Here is a 16,590-nt window from a genome sequence, read left to right on the forward strand (position 1 = left end):
AGTGTCCTTGAGCAAGACCTAGTTGTCCTGTGCTTGGCTTGCCAGAGGCATTACTGTCCATAATGGGGAAGAAAGGGCTGAGTCCCTCCTCAGTCTGTATAGCAGCACATACTGCTCCCGTGTTAACATCCAGATTTACAGCCCACATGTAATCATTCAGCACAGCAGAAAACACAGCCAAGGTTTCCCGTGGGGAAGCTGGCAGCCCTCAGGAACATCCCCAGGCGCTCCTTGCTCCCTGCCTGCAGATGGGCAGCCAGCCCGTGGCCCCCTTGGCAGCCCCCTGCTTCTCAGCCTGGGGGCTCTGACCCCACTGGGGCTGCAGCTCCTTGCAGGAGTGCTGCAGCCTGACAGGCGCTGGGACTCACTCTTCAAAGGGGCAGGGGCTGAGCTCTTAAAACACCTCTGTGCCCCAGAGCCAATATCTTCAAGCTGGAGCAATTCAGAAATTTAGGGTTGTTCTTGAAGGTTGAGTTGTGGCAGTTTAAAAGTGCCTGAGAGTCTGAGCTGCTGCGTGCTCTGGTGCTGTTTGAAGCTTGCTACAGCCACATTGTGCCATCCATGGGGGGTTGTGGGCAAATCCAGCTCTGCTCCTGGCTGTACCAGCTGCCCCAAAGCCTTCCATGCTGTAAGGGGCATGGGGGAAAGATGTCCAGGCAGGACCTGGGCTTTGTCTCCAGGGTGGGATATAGTAGGTACAGACCTTCATCTCACTCTTCTCTGCCAGAGCTAGTGGCAGAAGATGTGAAGAAGATGAGGACTATGTGCCAAGATTTACCTCATCATATCTCATTGTTATTTGGAGACAATGAAGAACTGGGATCAGCCTCCACAGAAAATTCTGCAGAATAGTATCTTGCACCCTGTGATGCTGCTCCACTTGGCTCAGGCTGCCCCTGCCCAAGTTGTGCCTTTTTTTTGGTGAGAACAAGGATTATCAAGGAGCATTTCACTTTGAGGCTCTTCTGTAGAAAGTCTGGAGCACTCGTGTTCTGGTAATTAAGCTCTTTTTAAAACATTTCAGCTCAGACATATGACCTCCTTTCTCTCTTCATTTTATAGCCTCTCCTAGAGGCATATGCACTTCTGTGGTGCTGCTTCTTCCACTTGCGGTTTGCCTCCCACACTCAAGTCCTTAGAGCTGCCATACAAGTATGCTGTTTTTCAGGCTTTTCTTTTTGTGAGGTGTTGAGAAGAAATTGGGACTTAAATTATCCTGTAGGGTGTTGATGACATTTTCCCTTACTGTGTTTAGACCATGCTGGCTCGAGCTATCTTGCATCTATCCAAAGTTATTGCAGACAAGACAAGCTTTGATCTCTCCAAAAGTGCAGAAGTGGATGTCTGCCCGTAATGTGATGTCTCTCCTATTATTGCTGAGCCTGGAACACAATAACATCTTATAGAGGGCTTTGGAGTTTAGATTACAGCCCATTTATTTATTTTGCTGGAGCACTGTCCCATAAGGAAAATCCTGTGCTGGGTTTAAAGAGCCAGACAATGGAGCAGCCGTCACATTTAGATGTTGCTTTTGAAACAATACCCTAATGCTACATCACTTTGCTCTGCTGGGTTCTGCTCCTACTCATCAACGGCAAAAATCACAAGAACAGATTTAGTAAAAAGGCTTCAGTGATGTTTAATGAAAAGTATGCTGAAAATGAAAACACTGGCTCGACTGTGCTGAAAAAGCTGAAAAGGTAGCTCTCTGGTTCCTAGGTTTCTTCTTAAGAAGTGGATGTAAGCATCACCTCACACTCAGGAAGGCGGCAGGCAACAGATTGTCTCAGACTTTTGTGAGAAAAAAGTATTGTTACACTTAGAGTAAATAATAATGCCAATTGTATGCCAAAGATATAGTCCATACCTTACCACTGAATCAAGAATCGGGTCAAGAATCCCTGTGTATATAGAAAAGGAAAAAAAAGGTCTAGTCTACTGTCTGTGAAAATAACCTTACTTTTTTTCTTGAGTCTGCAGATTGCCCAAAATAACAGCTTCAAAATGTATGATCTTCTGTATTTGTACTTGATGCATTTTCAGATAAAATGAAAAACAAGCAGTATTTTTACAAACTTGTTTTGTTGAAAAATGTTTGAAAAATTGTAGTGAAAAAAGCTGATGCTGTTTTGCTTGCTCTATTTGCCAAGTTCCTCTCTCCCTCCTCCTTCAAGTTCTTAAAAATACAAATATGGTAAATAGAAGCAGGTAAAATTACCTGTGTATTGCAAAGGGGTTTTACACTTATTCTGATGCTCTTTTGATTTATTAAAGTATAGAATCATGGAAATTGACAAAAGACATTGGAAAGCAAATCTTTGAAATTTATTCTCCAAAGCGAGCTTTCAATTCTCACCAGCTTGACTAGAGCTATTTAGATAAATATTTTGTTGGCACTTTCCCTATGATATGCATCTCTTATGGATTGTTTAGTATTTTAGACATCTTAAAAGAATTAGGTAGCCCTTAAGCATCTCTGTTAAACTCTCCAACGCTCTTGCTCTCTTAAAATCTGATTTTCACAATGCAAATATGTGCAAGAATTATGAAGACCGAAGTTGTGTGTGTATATATATCTATCTGAGGCAGAAACTAAGAGACTAAGGCGAAGGGGATTCTGCATTAAGTATTTATTAATTTCTTGATGAACCCTCTGACAATGTTTCCATGTCTCAATGTGTACGAAGTGCTTGAGATCTTGCTGGTGCACCAGATCGCTGCAAAGCCTGGGAATCTTGCCATGAAAATTAGGGCTAGTTTGACATGGATTACATGGGTTTTTGCTAGTAATTACTGGAACAGCACATTTGGTAAGCTGGCATTTGATGCACACACACATATGGCAGGTCAAGCAGGGTAACAGGAAGCACTGTGAGCAGCTCTTTCAGCCAAGTTTTCTTTTTAAAGGACCAAGTCAGCAATAACAGACCAAAATAACAAGCCAAGTCCCAAACAGAACAGCCAAGACTTCATGTGTTATCCCACCTAATTGCTTAAATCCTCCTTACTGATTACCTCTTTTAAGTCCTCTGTTAAGGATGTGAGTGAAATTTCCACGTCTGTCTTCTGAACGTGGACCCATGACCCTACTTACGTGCGGCTGCTCAGATCCATTTAAAACTTTGGGCAGAGGGCTATTCTGCTGCATAAATTGAGAAATACGAGGTGATGAGAGAACTAAAAGCACAGCAAACGTGCTTGGGTTCAGAGCGAAGGCTGTGGATCCAACTGGAGGGCTGAACGGCTAACTTCTGAATGATTTACTGAGCAGCCTTTGGAGAGCCCAGAGTGCAGGAGCCTCATATCTTTGAGATTTTGGGGAGATACAAAGAGCGTAGGTCTATGAGGTCTTTTCACTTAAAAATCCAAAGCCTGGAAACCTTACCTTGGAGATATAGATATGAGGCTTAATCTATTCATTTTAGCAAAGAGAAGGTGAAGAGGTGACTTGGTCAGAGCCCACAAGACTGTAGTGTGGTAGAGGGTTTCTGGGAACAAAGACCTCTTTTGTGGGGCAGGGAGAGGCACAACAAACCCAGTGTCTGGAAGCTGCAGCTAGGTTTATACAGATGGGAACTGAGGTGCAAAAGCATGGGCTTGAGGCAGGAATCACTGGCAGAATTTCTCTGCCTGGTGTTACGCCGCGGATCAGACTAGGTCATCACAACCAGCGCTCTTGGCTTTGAAATCTCTGCGCCTATGATTAACGTGATTCCCACATTATATGCACACATCAGCATTGCATTTAGCCACTGAAGAAGAGAGAGAATGCATCCAATTAGCTCTGGGCTTTCTGCCCAAAAAGGGAAAATGAAGTGGGATTTTGTTTAAGGACAACCCCAATAACTCTGCAAAACACCATGGGATCATTAGCACTTGGGCAGAGGGGACGGGATTTCAAGGGCCGGCACAAAAGACCCTGCAGAATGAACTCTGTTCAGTATTGAAGGAGGGACTGTGCCTACCTTGCTCCTGGCTTAGTTACAGTCCTAGAAAGTACAGAACATGCTTAGATAACCAAATCAGAGGTATGCAGGGCTGTACTGCTTTAGAAACAGCAGGTACAAGAACCCTTTATTTCTGTAGGGTCTTGCATAAATTGAAAGGAGAATATCCTTTTCTCTGAGGCTGGTCATGTTAAAAGGGGTGGTGCGGGTGATAGTGATGGGAGGCAATTGTTCCTATAGAGCAGGCCTCATTTGAATGTTTAGTTTTTGCTGGGAAACCAAGTTCTCATAAGAACTTTGAAAGAGTCAGTTTCAAGTGTTCTTGATTCACAATACAGGGGGAAAAAAAAGTTTTAAGGCTACAAAATATGTTTTTCAAATGCAAAAGAACTTGTCTTTGAAAAGGTAAGCTAAATACCTTTTTTTTTTTATTTATCTGAACTCTCAAAATCTTTTTGATGTACTTAACGGGTATCAATGAAATGTTTGGTGAAATGTTTGGGTGATTCAAATAGGAAATGTTTTAATTTCAGTGGATGAGAAGTGCTCAGTCCCTTCACAAATTATTTCGATCAGGAAATATTTTTAGATTGTTCATGGAACAAGAAAAGCCACTGCTGATACAGTCTGAAGTTCTGCTGCCATAAGGTGCTAAGAAACCTGCAATTGTCACCCGTGTGTGTAGGTGAGCCCTTTTAATGCAGCTGCTTTGTTTTGATTTTCCATTCTTTCCGGCAGAGTGGCCAGTTATCCTAACCAGATGCATTTGCTGAACGTTTCCTGTCATCTGACTCCAAAGTCCTCAGTTTGAGCAGGGCATGGGTAATTGTATTCGCTCTTTTAGGAGTTCAGGTGGTTGTTGACTTCTTGTTCTCTTCTCTGTAGCATCCAAACTGAGGGACAAAACAGGCTGTTGCTGACTGTCATTTAAAAAGACCATAGTTACCCTTCTCGAGTTGTGTAACTTGGTCTGGGATTTTCTCATTCTGTTTTCCAGCCACCTTGAGGAGGAAGTATCGTGTGAGCTCACGCTTTTAATCTCACCTAGGGCTGTAGGTCTGCACTACGCAAATCTGAAACAACTGTTTTAAAGAGCCCTTTCGTTTTCACCTTGTTGCTATTGGCAGGAAAAAAAAGTGTGCAAAAGTAAGAGAAGAATTTGTTCCTGGCTGATTTGAAAACTGAATGGTTCACTGTTTGTTGTTTTTTTTTTCTCTTTTCTAAAAGTCCTTTACGTGGGACTGGTTTCTGAGGGCTTGTGATCATACATATAATTTGTTTTTCATCTAGCCACATCAGTTTACTCTGTTTACAAAAGAGTCTTTCAGCACCTGACCCTATATTCAGGGCAAGTTCTGCAACCTTTAATTGTTTAATTAGCTGGTGCTAGTTTAAAAATATTTAACAGTGCCCTTTTTGCTAAATACGTTATTTCAGGAGGCATCCCACCAAATATTTTAATTCCTGTTTTACTTCCTTTTTCTTTGCTTCCTTTTCTGAGTAAAGTAGCAACAGCCACAATCTTTGAGGGTGATCTTCAAATACTTGCTAGTAGCACCCATTTTGACAACTGGTGAAATAAAAGCCTCTATCTGACCCCCCTTATGCTGAGGATGATTGTGCCTGATGTGCTTTCTGCTGGTGTGTTGAGGGGAGTTTAAATAAATGAATAGAAAAGGCCTTGTATCTTTCCATTACTTTTTAGTTTATTTAGTGGTGACCGGGCAATCCTTTCATCTGAAGCCTTGTGTACTCTTTCTTTTTCCATAAAACTTTGGAATCAAACAAAACCCTAATGCAGGTATGGAAGTACTTTGCATAAAGCAACAAGTAGCACACAACATGAAGGCTGCTTGTCCTGGTTTCCTCTCTTCAAAAAGAAGGATATTAAGTAAAAGTGAAAGGCAGCACTTTTAAAGCTGATTAAAGGGTATTCTTTTAAATGTTACTTAACTGGGGACTGACAGAATTTGAGGGTTTTCTTTGGGGGCAAATTTTGGCTTGATGAGGAGAAAACTGGGCTTCTGAAAAGCTTTTTCTTCTAGTGACAACCTGTTGTTCCTGCTGCAGGCAGATGGCAACACTTTTGCTTTCTTCATCAGGCTGTCAGCTGACCTCTCCAGGTTTATTTCTGGTAGAATGCCTGATGTTTTTAAGATCAGCACACTGGCAGCCAAAAAAATAAAGAATCAGCTGTTTGCCTCTACCCCTACCTATTCTGCAAGGGATAAAGAGGAGCGAATATAAAGTACCCCAACCTCACTTTCACTGAGCCACTTTTTAGACTGCAGACTTTTCAAAGTCAGCGTTGTACTTGGCTGAAACGATGAGATGCTGACATTAAATGCTGGTCAGGCAGAGCCAGTGTTAATATTTTCAATGCCTTAGAAAAAAATAATGAAAGTATGTAAACTAATTCAACTTCTGTTATGATGAAGTTCCTTCATAACATCTGAGCAAAATCAAAGCTGTGTTTGAGGACCTAGGCAAAGTATAAATTTTCCTCTCCTTATTTGGGACGGGGTGGGGTGGGGAGAAATGATGTTAAAAATGTTTAGTGACAGTCAACTTCCTTTCCTCGTCCCTGTTTCAAAAATTCCAAATTAGAGCATAAAGAAATCAGGTTGATTCCCATGGTCAACAGCAGACAATGCCAATGAATACACGTACTGTCAGTGAGTGAAATGCATAATCCCTATGTGCCAGAACAGAGACAATGGAGACAAAAGCCACAACCTTTCAACTCCAAATATATCACTAGGCTAAACTCTGCTGACACGGCTAAGAATAAGACTGAGAAAAAGACTGATCTAAAGAAATTACTGTGCAAGAAAAAAGCCCTCCTTGTCTAGCACCAGCCCCTTGTGCCCTGCAGCATTTGGCACTGGCTAGGTACTCAGTCTACAGGGCACTAAACTGTGTGCTATTTTGAAGTTACAGAGAAGAGACAACTCCTTGCAGCTGCTGAGCACTTCCAAACATTAACACATTAATTCTGGTAGCCCCACTGCAAAGTACTAACGTGTTAGTCCTGCCCGTTTCACAGATGAAGTTATGGGACCATTGCTAGCACCGTATTTTCCCTTCAGTGAAGTTGGTATGCACTGAGTTCTACCTGTGTCCATAGAGCAGACAGGCGCATTTTAACTCCAGCAGGCTCATCTGCCACCTGCCTGCTCTGCAGCCTGATCTAACTCCTCCACTCCATGTTGTTAACCCAGCACTCCCTGTGCAGCTCCTGCGTTAGCTCACAGTGTGGTCCCCCTCTATTCTAGCTTCTCACCATAGTGAGTTAGTGGCTGTCATACACAGGGAACATTGCACTTCATCTGAAGAAGGCCCTTCGTGAACATCTGGAAATGAAGGCTGCTGAGTGGGAAGTAAGCACCAGACTGTCTGAGAACCAGGCTATCCAACACACATTGCTTTATCAGTCTGCTTTGATAAAGGAGGCTAAACCAGTATCATTCCACCACCACAGCTTATCTTCTAAAGTCCCTCTGTATCTTACGGTGACTAATGTTGTGAATGACAGCTTCTTTCCAAATACTCCAAGAAAAAAAATGCTGGCCCAAGTTGGTGAGAAATAACATCCAAGAGATACAGCAATGCTAGGCAGTCCAGTGCTTTGCATTACACAGTACTTCTTACAGTTCTCTTTGTAGTGTTTGGATGACATTGTATGGCAACGTCTTCTTGGAGGGTGGATAAAAATATCAAGTCTGGGAAGATGGAGTAGTAATTCTTGCTGTCCCTATAGAAGAAAAAGTAAGGGGAGGAGATTGCAAACCAGAACACATGGACTTTATAGAGATGATTAGGCTTCTTGTCAAAGGAAGCCAGCTGTGAACAATTCTGCATCAAGACCCAAGCTTTTTTCTGGTACCAGCTTAGCTGTAATTTGGCCAGGTCAGTCACTGAAGCAAGGTGGGCTTAAAGAAAGGGATTTGTCCTGTGTGGCTTCCTAGTGCTGGGAAAAACCTGATGCTGCTGGTGAGGAGGAAATGGTATAATAAACAGTTATGTTAAAGAGAAATTGAGAGCAAGAGAGTGCTGTTTACCTGTGGGAACAAGTGAGGCGTTAAGAAGATGTTTCTATTGGAAGAAACATACTGGTAGTTTTCACTGTTCCTGTGCCTAATGAAACAGGACCTCTGCAAGTAAATAAATTATGCTAAAAATGTGTTTATCTATGTTCCTAACTACTCCTTCAACAGGAATTTAACTACGTACAAAGATTTCATCAAATCTGGGTCAGCAGAGAGATAAAAGCAGTAAAGAGGTAAAGAAATAATTTCATTTTAGCAATTTTCAAGCTTTTACCTTTCATATTCACTGTAGTCTGTTCAATTTCTTTGTTACAGTGGGAGAGGTGGGTGTCATTCCCCCTGCATTGGGCACCAGTATCCAATCTGTTCTTTGTCTTTAACCGCTCTCTTAGTTCAACAGCCACTTGCATATCCACAAACTCCTCTTTTTAAAGTATTTCTTTGGCTCTGTGCATTTTTGCTGCTTATCTCAAGAATCCATCTACTTGGCTCTCCTACAAATTTGCATCAGCTTAGGCAAGTTGCACTTGGCTAGACTGCAGTGCCCTTACTCACATTAAGCAGTGCCTTGCTACGCAAACAGCTTGCTGTCATGAGCAGTGGTGCTCAGCAGAGGAGATATTAGCTGGCTGCAGAAAAAGCCCTTTGCTTGATTGTGTGATAGGAATCTTCCCCATGGATGATGAAAGTCTGTTTCTTCCTTCCTTCGGTGAGCCCGTTGAGCCCTACAGATCAAAACCTGTCTATACATCCTAAACATAGCTGAGTATATGTAGGCGTTTCTGTGGTACCTGGAGTCAACAGTGTTGGGAAAGAATCTGTCAGGAGGTAGGGAAGTTATCTCTAAGAAGGTGATATTTTTTAATAACCAGAGAGAATGCCAAAAGCAAAAGCTTGCCCGGGAACAATTTGTGAAAACATTTGGTCTAGTGATTTGCTAGATCCTAAACATACTTGGTGAAATTGGTCTTCTTTGTATTAGAAATATCTTCACTGTCCATAGGTGAATATTTGTAGAAAAGCCGAGCCCTGAGCATTCAGCTCATCACTGCTTTTCTTTCTTTAAAGCTTGGTATTTATATCATCTAACCGGAGGGTAGTTTTGTTTGTGAATCTGGCTGACCAAAGTCCCGAGGGCCTGCCACAAGAAAGAAAGCTTCTCCACTGGTTAAAAACAACTTTTGCACTGGATGTGCTGGGAAACAGTCTACTGAATGAAGCAACTTTTCTAAAGAGGGGACAGCTTTGTGGTATAATTCTGCTGACTACACTGAACTTCTACCTCAGAAAGATTCTGACTCCACCTTTGCTGTCATAAAATTATCTGCTTTTTAGTTGAATCTTCATGAATTTCTTGCAAGAATGGTCTTACTCTGAGAGACAAGACTTCAAGAGAATTCTCTACATGGCAGCAAACTGCAAAGAACATATCACTAAAGCATTTTTGATACAAGCAAAGAAGAGACACTACTCATTATATACTCTGCTGTATGAAAAGCCTGAGAAGGTAAATTTAAAGAGCAGAGACTATAGCTTCCATTTCAGAACATCAGCAGTGTGAGGTCCTTAAAGTCATACTAAGACAAGATCTACCACTTCAGCAGCCAAAATTAGCTTTGTCTAAGGTCATTGCAAGGGTCATACATGTTTTGTAAACAGAAGTTACGTAAAATTGGAATTTGCCATCTTATCCATCCAGCTGCTGAGGTTTAGTTATAAAGGAACACTGGTACAAATAATTCCATGTCTGAAATAACAGAACAAAACCAAAACTGATGAGGTTTTGCAACACCAAACCTGCCTATCATAGCAGAGGTAAGAATAAACTGAACCACTTTATTTGAGTCCCAAATTGTGGTGCTTTGGATGAACAGAGACCAAGGCCAGGCTACCCACAGAAAGTTCAGTGCAGCCACCCAGGTCAGAATCCAGGCACAACAGTGAGGATGATTGTTTAAAGTTTCTGAAAAGAGAACTGAAGTATCTCTCATGCCCAGAAAGCTGGCTTTCTGTTGAGAGGAACCCTAGGTGTTGACATCACGATACCAAGCTGTAGGCACTACATCTGCAGAACAAGTTCTCTCCTTTGCCAGTCACAGCAGGGCACTGTAACTAACTGTTTTTGGAAGCAATAACCTCACCCATAATTAGTGGCTGAGTGGCTACACATACAAAATACTCTTTTAACATTCTTTCCTTGCATTAATTTGCTTACTGCACAGACGAGAATAAGTGACCTTCAGGTTTCATTTGGATTTATTTATCTCCTGACCACTTGAATCTTGTGGCCATTTATCTCACGGCCTGGGAATGAACCTTGGCATCTCACCTGGCTGCTCAATGACGTAACTGTTTGCCCAAAGTTGCCCTATATTTTTCATCTTCACATTCTAGATGAGTTGGCTTGGCCTTCATTAATCTTCCATTAAATATGATGTTTCTCTCCAGGGCTTCGATAACCGTTCCCAGCCTGCCATGCTTCAGGTCTCACTCTGCTAAACTTCTTCAGCTATATGGAACATTCACTTTTACTTATTTTTTTTATTTTTTATTTTATTTTTTATTTTTAAACTTGAAGTTATTTTAAATCTGGAATATGAAAATACCTTTGTGAAGGAAGTATAGATAAGAAAACTAGGGTCAGCTGGGTCATCCAAACTGTCTTTTAGTTTAGGGTCTCTTAGCTAACCAATACATTTACAATACTTGAGGACGTGAACAAATAGATTATTAAAAGCCTGTGTTCTTGTAGAAATGTACCTGACTGAAGAAATTCTTAGAACAAGTGGTAAGAGAGGACAACGCTTATTTTCACTTTTGGTCAGGTAACTCACCAGTAGATGTTCATAAGATTAGTGGGCTCTGATCAGATCTTGTTAGTAGCTTTTTTTTTTTAAGGTTGGGACAAACAATGTAGTATCTATATCACGGTATTTAATAAATTAAAATGTTCAGCCTGGCTCCACGTGAAATGTATTTATGGTGTTTATGCAGAACAGAGGTTTTTGACTGTCATCTGTCCAAGGCATCTTGAAATGCTTTATGTCACCTGCCTCTCTCTAGCAGTAATGCTCTGACATTTTCTAATTAAATCTGTGCAACTGTTTACACTGGAATTAAACTTCAGCAACAGAGATGGAGAAGGTTGCAGAGAGCCGTGCCTTAATTACCCTCTTTTCTCATCTCATGGCTCATGCTGGTTTGCACTCTGCTTAAATAAAGCAATATGGTTCTTCTGAGAGCCCAGGACTGCAAATATCATGCTCGTGTGTAGCTTTGCTGGTGTTTTGTGCAGTACCAGATGTTTTTTATTGAGGAAACTCTACTATGTAGTTGAATAATGTAAGTCTCTACAGGCCTCATTGTTCTGTTTTGGACAGGGTGAATAAGACAGTACTAAATCCTTTGAAGAGTTAGGAAATGACAGTAACTGGTATAGTATGTACTCCACAACTGATGAAGAACCAGATGATCTTTCTCTCTCTCTCTCTTTTTTTTTTTTTTTTCTTCTCTGTTTCTGGAAGCACAGAATGGCCTGCAATGGGTCTACTGGGGCGGGGGGAAGGAGCTTTCTTCTGTTTTCCTTGTAGCTCCAAAACGATTAGAAAATAATACTCTGCTTCAAGAGCTTTGCCAGCTGCTCAGACCCATGCCACTCAAGGGCCACCTAAGTTGTTCACCTTATTTACATTACCTCAGCATGCATCAGTTTCCTGCTCTGTAAAAGTTCTTAATCTCTGAAAGAGACTTTTCTTTTTCTCTGTAAGTTGCTTTGAGATCTAAGGGTAAAAAATGAGGGTCACTACGTGAGTACTTGACAAACTGGTTGCTGGGCTATTGTGACACTTCAGCTGTGAAAATAGAGCTGATAGCTGGCAAATGAGATGTACATTTTCTTTGTCATGCACGCGCATTCATCTGTGCTCTACTGGGGACCCTCAATTTTGGCTCTGTTAGGTGAGGCTGATGCTTCAATGAATTTGACACTTAAAAATGCTCTTTTACATAAGCTAGTGGAGAGTTTGGTCAGTGCACCATGTAAAATTTGTTGCTGTGTGCGGGTAGGTCTTGAAGGTTGCAAATGGTGTCACACATATTCCATGACATCTTTTGACAGCAGCCAAGGGTCGGGTCAAATGAACTTTGGGCTGCACCTCCCTGCTTTGGGAGTTTTTCTGCAAATCGGGCCAGCGGGAGCAAATCAGCCTGGGAGGTGGCAAAGGTACGAAATGTCTCCTCCTTCTCCGCCAAGTCAACATTTTGGAAGCACAGGACAGCTGTCTTGAATATCGCAAAGCAACAACTTGTATGAGATCAGAGTACAGCTCTGGGCTTCGTCACCCATATTTCTAGTGTGATTGTGCCAAAGCAGAAGGTTTGGCTGGCTTGTGAGGAACATCCTTGTGGAATGGGGGCACTCCTTTGAAATGAATATGGCTGGATGGGGAAAAGCGGGGAGGACTGAGTGCAGAATTTATCTGATTGTACATTTCACATGATGAAATTTCTCTTACTAAAGCAAACCAGGCCAAAAGAAAGAGGAAAAAGAAAAAAAAGGAACAGAGGGAACTGAGGTTTTTTTTTGTGGTCGAGCTGTGCTTCACGTGCTGTTCTGCATTATGAAATGAATCCAACTGTATCCAGCAGATTTTAATTAACTTTTATTAGGAGGAAAAAATTAGCTCTCTGATACAGAAGACTATTTCAAAAATGAAGTATCTTGGCTATTTTTAATCCCAAATGCACAAAAGATCTAGACTACAATACATTCCAGTGGTTTGAAATATTTCAATTGGAAAAAATAAGTGAAGCTAGTTTTGTCATATGAGAAGACATCGCCACATCCTTAAGTTTCATTGCCTCTACTTGCATTGAAATAAATTGAAATAATTTTGGTTTGAAATCATGAAGAAATCAGAGCTCCAAGGATGAAAACTTTACTGTGAATGTCAATGTTGAGTGAAATACTTACAGCTAAACCTTTCTAAAAATTCTTCAACTGAATGAGCCAAATCTATGAAGGACAATGCTGATTTGGGGCCTAATATCAGCAATGCATCTGTCCACATCAGAGATTATAGAAATGCATCAGGGATATGGACTTGGAGGTCCTCATGAGCTTGTCCCCAGTCCTTAAGTGGCTGAGTTCCTTGCATGCTGTGGTTAAGCTCTGACCTACTCACTCTCACTTTTAATTTCTTCAGAGAAATTCTCTCTGGTATGATGTTTAAAGTGTATATTTTTCCTCTTTTTTTTTTTTTTTAGGAAGAGAAAAAAGATCCAAAGTAATGCCTTTATGAAGGAGACACAGAAAGCAAGCAATTCCTGTACATTTTGTTTCATCAGCAATGCTCTTTCTTTTGCAGGGGTAATCACAGAAGGCATTTATTTCATAGTGGACAGCTAGCTTTACTGCAGTGAGGGTCAGAAGAAGGAGGGGAAAAGAGTCTTACTGGAGTCTTCTTATCAAGTAATTATTATTATTCACAATTTCTGGGCAAAGTGAATCAAATAATTTTGGAAAATTACTAACATCTTCCTCTGCCCCTCAAAAAAGGTAGAGGGTAACATTCACTTAGTCCTTGTCTTAGAAGTTATGTACTTCTGCCTCTCAACTGATGGACTGAATTTTGTTTAAACTCAGCTTTTTTTCTAGATATATGGAAAGAATAAGGGATAAATCAGACATGGTTAGCTAGGATCTTTAAAAGTATAAATTGGATCCAGCTTATTTCAGGTTTCAAGGAGACATAGCAAGTATAAGTTGTCATCCAGGATCTAGAGAGGAAAAGTAGGTAATCCAGTGCAAGCATATCTGCTTTCAAAGTCAATTATTTCTGAAACTGAAGTATATTATATGATAGTAAATCTGTCTTTTTGAAGTCTGCTACCACTGTATGTTGTTTATTAAGAAATAACAAATTCTGAGACACACATTAACTTTTTCTTAATGGAGCCTAGAGGAAGACTGTGAGAAAAAATGCTTAAGAGGCGAAGCATTTGGCCCAATATTCATAATTTATCACCATATTATAATTTTTAAAGATTTTTGTCCAGGGTAAATCATAAATTTAAGAAGTACAGAACTGAATCCAAGAGCATTCCTATTTTATGGAACAACTACATTGCCAAGAAGCATATTTTAAATCCCTCTTCATTAGCAACATTATTGACTCTGAAACAGACAATTCAGCCTGTTCTGCCCACCAAAACAGAAAATAATTGTTTGGGGATGGTGTTCGAACACTCATTGCATAAGTAAATCACTCCTACTACATATTTTCATTCAATTCTCCATAGTCTAATATAGATGTAAACATCTAATATTTTTAGAGCAAAATGGTGCACCAGAACGTAGGGGGAGATTTTAGGCCGTAACCACAGAAAAAGATCTGTAACTAGAGGCCTGTAGCTGAGGTATTAAAGAACCTTCATCTCCTTTTCAGTCCCCAAGGTGAATACTTTAGTTTCCAATGCTCATCCTTCTTGGGGAGTGTGTCGGTGTTCGGTACAGGACAGGGGAGCACGCTGGAGGGGAGTAGAGAAAAGCTGAGCAGCTGCAGGCTGTGGAAGGGCAGTTGTGCCGGGGGCACGCTCCCAGAATATGCAGTCTGAGACAAGGTCCTCCATGGCCTCTGGCATGGCCAGCTGACAGAAGGAGGCAGGCATGGTTTGCCTGCAGATCGTAACTTCCTCGGTATGGTTGCTTGTGTGTCAGCAAAGGCTTGGGACAAACTCAACTGGGAAAAAGGGAAACCGAAGACTCCTGGCTCACAGCTCAGGCTTCAGACCGCGCAGCCATCCTGTGTATTTCTCCATGTACCTCAACTGGGGTTCTGTCTGGGGTCATCTTTAAGATCTGTGTCTTCACCCAAGGACCAGTTCTCTATATAACATGCTTATGTTGCCCTGCTGTGCCAGAAGTTTTTTCTCCAGGTCTGCATTGTTCGCTCATTTCGTCATTGTTCTTTCCCACCTCATGCTGATAAAGGGCTTAGCTGTTTCCAGCTGGTACTCTACTGAATTTGCAATTCATTATGTATCAAGTAACTTTTAAAACAACTCTCATAGTTTGATCTTGCCAGTTACCCACAATCTCCAGCTTTGTGCTCCTGCTTAATTCTCTTTGTAAAACAAAGTTGAACCAAGGATGAAGAGACTTCTTAAAAGAAAACCTGTCTGTCTTTGTAGGGGAACAGGAAGGAAATAACCCAGAAGTACTTAACTGGGAGACCCATCTCAGATATAATATATTGCTTTGTTTCCAAGTTTGTAGAAACTTATATGGTCTGTTGTTCATGTAGAGGTAAAACTCTAGGCTTTCTGGTGACCTTACAGAGGTGGCCCACTGGTCATGCAGCAAATACAGACTGCACAGGTCTGAGCAATTAAGGAAGAGAATGATAATTCTGTTTTGGGGCAGCTAGCCAGGCTGTGATCCTGTGGTTTACTCTGGTCCACAGTGCTCCACTAGTTTTTGGTGTCTTTCTCATCATCTGCTGAAGTTAAGTCTGTGCAGATGGGCAAAGCGAAGCCCAGGAAGGTGTGAGGCCCCACTGGGGCAGCTCTGGGCCTCAGGATAAGGATGACACAGTACATGGCAAAAAAAGTATGATGTTCACAGAGAAGTCTGTTATCTGGCACTGATGCTATTGGGAGCTTTCAGCGAGCAGTTAGTGTGAGGATGCCATTACATGCAGAGCCTCAAGACAAGAACGTGTTGATCTCCTGCCTCTCTGCTAGGGCTGCAGTGATACCCATTTCTAACACAACCGTATGACCATTTCTCTGTACATCCCTATAACTGCCTTGTTGAGAAGACAAACTGGAGTTTTTCTCCAGCAGCACAAAGGTGGAGAGTTACAGTATTTTGGCAGGGAAGGGAAAATGAGGAGCACCAGTGGTGAAGGACTGGAGGTTTCTTTGCCTTTCCTGATTACCCTGTGACTCCACAGTGCATGAACATTGATCTAATGTGTACCTAAGGGTGTATGCAGGAGCTTGGGCTGGGAAAAGCAGATACATAGATGACCCTGCAGCCTCCCAGGTCATTTTGCATAGGGGAGTAAAGAAAATTGGCCAATTTCTCTGGTGAGGAGTATCGCTTTAGGCAAGTTGCTCTGGTGAACAGCCTGCTGTAAAGGTCTGCAGAGCAAAGCAGCATCACAGTGCACATCTGGGCAAGTAGAGCATCCTGGGAGAGATGTGAAAGCTTTTGAATGGCAAAAGATGTGAGATTAAGGCCCTACTAGACGCAGGCTGTTCCCATGCAGGAAGGTCCCTGGTGACTACGTCAAATTTTGATCTGTTATTCTGAAGCAGAAGAATCAATGTTTGCTCATTCTGGCTCAGCTGCAGAAAAATCATCAAAATAAAAGTTTCTGTGTGGTCTGAGATTAAAAATATCAGTTCAAACTGGTTTTCTGCTTGGATTCAGTCCAACACCCTCTCCAATACAGAATTAAGCTCTGTAGAAACTGCCCATTCTCAAAGGGAACCAGTGTGCCCAGATGGTAAAATTAAGGGTTTTAATTGCTCGGTTAATTTTCATCTCAATTTTGCCTGTGTTTTGCTACATTGTCATTGTGTAATTC

At 41.6% G+C, this 16,590-nt stretch overlaps 1 protein-coding gene and 1 long non-coding RNA gene across 2 annotated transcripts in view; both read left to right on the top strand.

Moving 5' to 3' along the window:
* LOC311430119 (uncharacterized protein) overlaps positions 1-16,590 on the top strand; it is a 146,559-nt gene that overhangs the window by 47,061 nt on the left and 82,908 nt on the right. The window lies entirely within an intron of this gene.
* Positions 7,871-9,536, top strand: LOC311430121. The gene is made up of 3 exons (XR_014688570.1): positions 7,871-8,062; positions 8,165-8,229; positions 9,065-9,536. It is a non-coding gene; the product is annotated as an uncharacterized lncRNA (long non-coding RNA).

The sequence above is a fragment of the Aythya ferina genome (assembly GCF_964211825.1).
Source record: "Aythya ferina genome assembly, chromosome: 1".
NCBI lineage: Eukaryota > Metazoa > Chordata > Aves > Anseriformes > Anatidae > Aythya > Aythya ferina.